This window comes from Gymnoscopelus microlampas (genome assembly GCF_963454915.1).
Source record: "Gymnoscopelus microlampas genome assembly, chromosome: 9".
Classification (NCBI taxonomy): Eukaryota; Metazoa; Chordata; class Actinopteri; order Myctophiformes; family Myctophidae; genus Gymnoscopelus; species Gymnoscopelus microlampas.
This window is the reverse complement of record NC_139946.1, coordinates 23,266,531-23,272,394: the sequence shown is the minus strand read 5'-3', so window position 1 is coordinate 23,272,394 and position 5,864 is coordinate 23,266,531.

The following is a 5,864-nucleotide window of genomic DNA, read 5'->3' as shown; positions in this document are numbered from 1 at the left end:
TACACTTGTTGTGTTTTCTTTTTCACTTTGTTCCAGGATTCAGTTTAAACAACTCCTAAATAAAAACTGAGATGCTTATGGTATTTATCTTAAGAAAAACTGGGGATGTTTTTCTTTCTTTTTACAGTTAACAGTAAACGGCAACAACAAACTTGACACAAACCTATTTAAATAATTTATAATAAATGGCACACAGAACATGGCTTTTTAAAGGCAAATTTATACTCTGTCACAAAGCCCCAGTGTTACCCCTAAAACCACACTTTTTTTCAGTATGAACTGACTTAAATGTCGGAACACATTTGATGTGTATTGCCTTGCCCCATTGAGAGCAAGCTCTCTTTTTCAAGGACACCCTGATAACATAAAATACAGACATAATGAGAAACTGAACATGCCAACAGTGTGAGAAACACAGGTGTCCGTGGTCCTGCAGGTAGTGGCTAGCAACCAGCACACCGCTGCCTCCTGTCCTCTGCCCCTGCCCTGCCATACACACCACAGTGACCCCCTCACTGCCATGACCACGGCTCCGGTTTGGGGAGCACTGTAGCGCACATCCTCCAGATGAGATGAGTGAACATGAGGGAGACCAGCAAACGTGGGACGCACTCTGTGGCTCGGCTGAACTTGCAGGGATCCAAGCTGAAGGAGATGGACAGGATGTTTCTGTAAAATATAGTGGGCTCGAAGAAAACTGGGCACTGGAGAAAAGTGTGCGTGAAGTTTTTAACATTGAGCTCAATTATTTTATTAAGCACCCTCAAGTAGTATAATTGTATCTACGGTATATATTTGTGTCATCACATTCAAAGTGAATCGCCTTTTACACATCGACAACTACAACTACATGAATAGTTTTCAATAGAGATTTTTTACCTTTTATTCATCACAGTGTTTGGTGTTATTCATCACCAAATTATGCTGGTATGCTATTCATTGTTTTCAGTTCAATTTGGCTCAGTTTGACAACAGCAAAATGTATCTAGAATCTAGATACATCTTGCTGTTGTCTAGATTCTAGATTTTCTTTCCACATTAAGGTAGGATATCATCCTTCACATACACAAGGAAAGACCAAATTGATCTTCAGAGGATGGTTAATAGTTTGCGTTGAACAAGTGTAAGGAGAAATGACATTCACTTGGCGAAGAAGAGATCAAATGCAGGCAGATGCGCATTGGTATTGCTATATTTGTAAGATGTAACATTTTTGGACGGAAAGTTATGAATGGCAGTTTTAAAAATGTGTTACTTCATAATTCATTCTTAGTTGCGCACCAACAAATAGCTGATCTACAAGCTCAATGTGTTGCACCGCTAGGCTTTGTGACCTTGTAGATCTGCTATTTGTTTTAGCAAACTCAAGGACACACACCTGCCATCATTCAATGTTCCAGCAGAGGTCAGTGCTGAACAAGAGTGAGAGAGACTGTCTGATAATGGTAAATGGGACCAGTGCCAGACTACTAGCCTACTTCATTTGAGCTACTGTAGATCAGTGTTTCTCAACCATTTTTGGGGCCAGTGCCCCCTATCCAATATCCAGGTATCATGGTCAGTATCGAGTCAGTATTGTGTCTGTATCATGTCACATGATACTGACATGATACTGACCATACAGTATACTTTTTTGTAATGTACTATTCTTCCAGATTCAGATTCCAGATCAATGCACAAGTCTAATTCCCTGGCTGCTATTGACCTGCAATAACATCCTGCGCAAACTAGTGAACTCCAAGTGGGGCGCAGATCCACCAACAATCCGTGCAACTGCCATGGCCCTTTGTTTCTCTACAGCAGAGTATGCCTGCTCAAGCTGGAGCCGATCACGTCATACCAAACTGGTCGACACAGCCTTGAATGACACCTGCCGCATCATCACGGGATTCGTCAAGACAACACCTGTCCCGTGCCTCTGTGCGCTAACCAGCATCTCTCAAGATGAACGGAGAACACAGGAGACAGACATTAGACACCCCTTGCATGGCCACGTAGCACTCCCAAGCAGGCTCCGATCCAGAGCCAGTTTTGTGCAGACAGTCCTGCCCCTCCAGGTAACCAAACAAGTGGCAAGGACCAACATCTGGGAAGATGAATGGCAAAGAAATGACACACAACAAGCTCTTGAATGGCTGGACAGAGGAATCACACCAACGGAAAGCCTCGCTAGTGGCCACGACCTTGGCTGGACAACCTGGGGAGGTGCAAAGCACTGATGAAAGCCTGGAACTACACCACAGAAGACACGTGCAGCTGTGGATCAGAGCAGACAGTGTCCCACCTACTGGAATGTGCCGATGCCCCCCGGTGCAGTCCAGAAGACCTGGCAGAACCTACCCCATCAGCTGTGGCCTGAGCCGATACTGGCAGAACAACATCTGAGATTGCTACAGACTCGAAGAAGAAGAAGATTCCCTGGCCAATACATTGAATCCGGTTGAATTTGTACTCTGATTGCTGTTTGTGCCTACCCTACACACAGAAAAAAAAGGTTCTTAAATGGTTCTTTAAAACCCTATATGGTTCTTTGAAGAACCATCACCTGCTAAAGAACCATTTTATATAGCAAATGGTTCTTTAGATTCTTAAATGGTTCTTTAAAACACTATATGGTTCTTTGAAGAACCATCACCTAATAGAGAACCATTTTATAGAGCAAATGGTTCTCCAGATTCCTCATATGGTTCTCAAGGATTTAAAAGGTTCAAGGAAGGGGGAATTATTTTCCAAACCATTTCATATTACAAATGGTTCTTCATATTCCTCATATGGTTCTATGGGATTTGAAAGGTTCTTATTGGTAGGGGATTTTGCAACTGTAAATTATAACCTGTATAAAACAATTACAAATTATTATTTTAGTAGACGCTCTTATTTCAGAGTTATTCACAAAAAGCAAGGGTAATACATCAAATGCATTACATGGAGATTGTAATCTAGTTTTAGGATAGGTAACCCGAGAGTCTATTGTCAGTCTAATCATCCTACTATCCTACTATCCTACTATCCTACTATCCTACTATCCTACTATCCTACTATCCTACTATCCTACTATCCTACTATAATCCTACTATCCTACTATCCTACTATAATTCTAGTAACCTCTGTGCGTGTGTTTGTAGTGGTGGTGGTGAAGCTACCCGGTTCTCCTCACTGGCTGGACCAATTGCTCTGATTTTGCACACAGCCATTGACCATTACCATCTGAACACAACTGTGAAGCCCGTTTTTCAATTTAATCAAATCCCAGCTTCTTATTAGCGTTTTTGTGTCAAAGAATGTCGTCCCATAGCTGCGGCTGCCCAGCTATGGGACAAACTGCCTCCCGGGTTGCCAGATCATGTGCGCATATCCCCCCACGGATGCGCTGCGCCGACCGGGTATGGTCTAGTATTATATAATAAGGGGAAAAAAAGCCCTATCTCTGATGTCAAATTCAGCCTTAACCATGCAGCTACACCCAAATATGGAGTGTCTAACCTCAATATGTTCAGACGCCAATAGATGTCTGCTCCATATATGGGCACAAAAGGTGCCATGCCCATATATGGAGATATAGGCCTACCCTGCTGAAAAAAACAGCACAAACCAGCTTATGATGGTTGCTGGTTTTAGCTGGTTTTAGCTGGTATTAGCTGGTCTTGGCTGGTCTTAAGCTGGTTTAGATGGCATACCAGGCTGGACAAGCTGGTCAGGCTGGTCAGGCTGGTTTGCCAGTGTAGTTGGTTAGCTGGTCACTAAGATGGATTCTGCTGGTCTTTGCTGGTCAGCCAGCTGGCTGGCTGGACTGACCAGCAAAGCCAAGCTGGTAGCTGGTCTTTGCTGGTCAAATGGGTGGACTGCCCAGCAAAGACCAGCTTACCAGCTAGACTTAGCTGGTCAGATGGCTGGACACTGGACAGACCAGCAAAGACCAGCTTAGCAGCTGGTCAGGTTTGGTTAGATCAGTGGTTCTCAACATGTGGATTGGGACTCCCAGGGGGGTCCCCACATGATTTGGGGGTGGTCCCCAGATGACAGTGAAGTGACAATTTAAGGACATTTAAGACCTTTTTAATACCTAAAAAAACAAAACACCATTACTCCATCAAAAGTAACAAACTATAATATAAAAATGGTCAAACATTGGCCAAATTGTCTAACAATAATAATAATATAAGAAAACATTTTGAAAATAGCAGATCTACAAGCTCACAACACCTTCCTTGCGAGGCGTTGTGAGCTTGAAGATCTGCTATTTTCACAATAGAGTCAAACTAAACATAAATGCATCAACTCCTACATTCCAAGTGCTTATTAGGGTGGGGGGTCCCCAGCTTAAATATGATTATTTTGGGACGTCGCGGCCTGAAAGGGTTGAGAACCACAGGGTTAGATCACTGTTTCCCAAACAGTGGGTCGGGGCCCATTTGTGGGTCATGGACACATCACAAGGAAAGATCCCTTTTTTTGTTTCTTACAAAAATATATTACTATATTATTTCAAAACATTTCCCACCCAAAAATCGAAAATCTTCATCAATAAAAAAAACAAATAAATACAAAATCTAAGAATCATACATCATACCTGCCATTAGACTGTGAAGTTTTTCTTCTGTTACAATACCCCCCCCCCCAGTATATACAGTATACAGTAGGCCTATACAGTATATTTTATTTTATTTTATTTTATTTTATTTTATTTTATTTTATTTTATTTTATTTTATTTTATTTTATTTTATTTTATTTTATTTTATTTTACATTTCTTGTCCTTTTCTTGTGATGTGACATAGATAATATATTTATTTTATCGCAATTGGCAAATAATATGCTAGTTTGATTCTAAATAACACTTTTTATTGCTATGGTTACCAAAATGAACAGATCTACAGATCTACATCTTGTCGCAATTCGATGCGTTGTGAGCTTGTACATCTATTTATTTTTTTTACAGAGAAGTGCATTATGGGCCCTGAGCAGTATTGCCATATCTGCTTATTATAAGCGACTTTAGGCTTGTTTTTCTGTAAAGTTGCTTGTAAATATTAGTGAAAGATTTCACTTCTTTTTGATAGTAGAAATAGCAGATCTACAAGCTCACAAAATGCATTACAAATGCGACGCACTGTGAGCTTGTAGATCGGCTATTTTCAAATAGCCATCTATATAGGCTGCAAATGTCGCTTCTTTTGGGCTTAATTGTTTTCACAGACCTGGCTGCTTATTTCTCTCACAAAAATCTGGCAACAATGTCTCAGCATGCTCGCGACTGCGCGGGAAGAATGAATGTTGTCTCGAGCCAGCAGCTCACTTAAATAGAAAGTTAGATAAATTGCGTTGCTTTGGATTCATCAAAAATAATTATAAACCGGCTTCAGGGAAGATAAAAGGATGAAGAAGAAGCGGCGGACATTTTAGGTGAGTGTTGACACACAGAAATACTGTTTATGTAGGCTTTTTAGCCTACTATTACTGTATTGATAATAAGTGCGTAGGCTGATGTTTTTGAAGTCAATCAAGTCATGACCCAACTCTACACATTGTTTAGTTATTTAAATTGTCTTGATAACGGGATTATGACAATAATTACAATAAACTATAGTGGGAATATACAATATAATTTATAATATAGCCACTGTCTGTACTGCTTGCCAGGCTGTGTGCCGCTCAAAACTAAATTCAGAATCTGACATCTGTCTGTCTGTCTGTCTAAGCTACAGAGTTTTAATATCCCGTGAACTCTGAACATTAATGATTCGCTTGTCTGTCTGTCTGTCTGTCTGTCTGTCTGTCTGTCTGTCTGTCTGTCTGTCTGTGTGTGTGTGTGTGTGTGTGTGTGTGTGTGTGTGTGTGTGTGTGTGTGTGTGTGTGTGTGTGCGT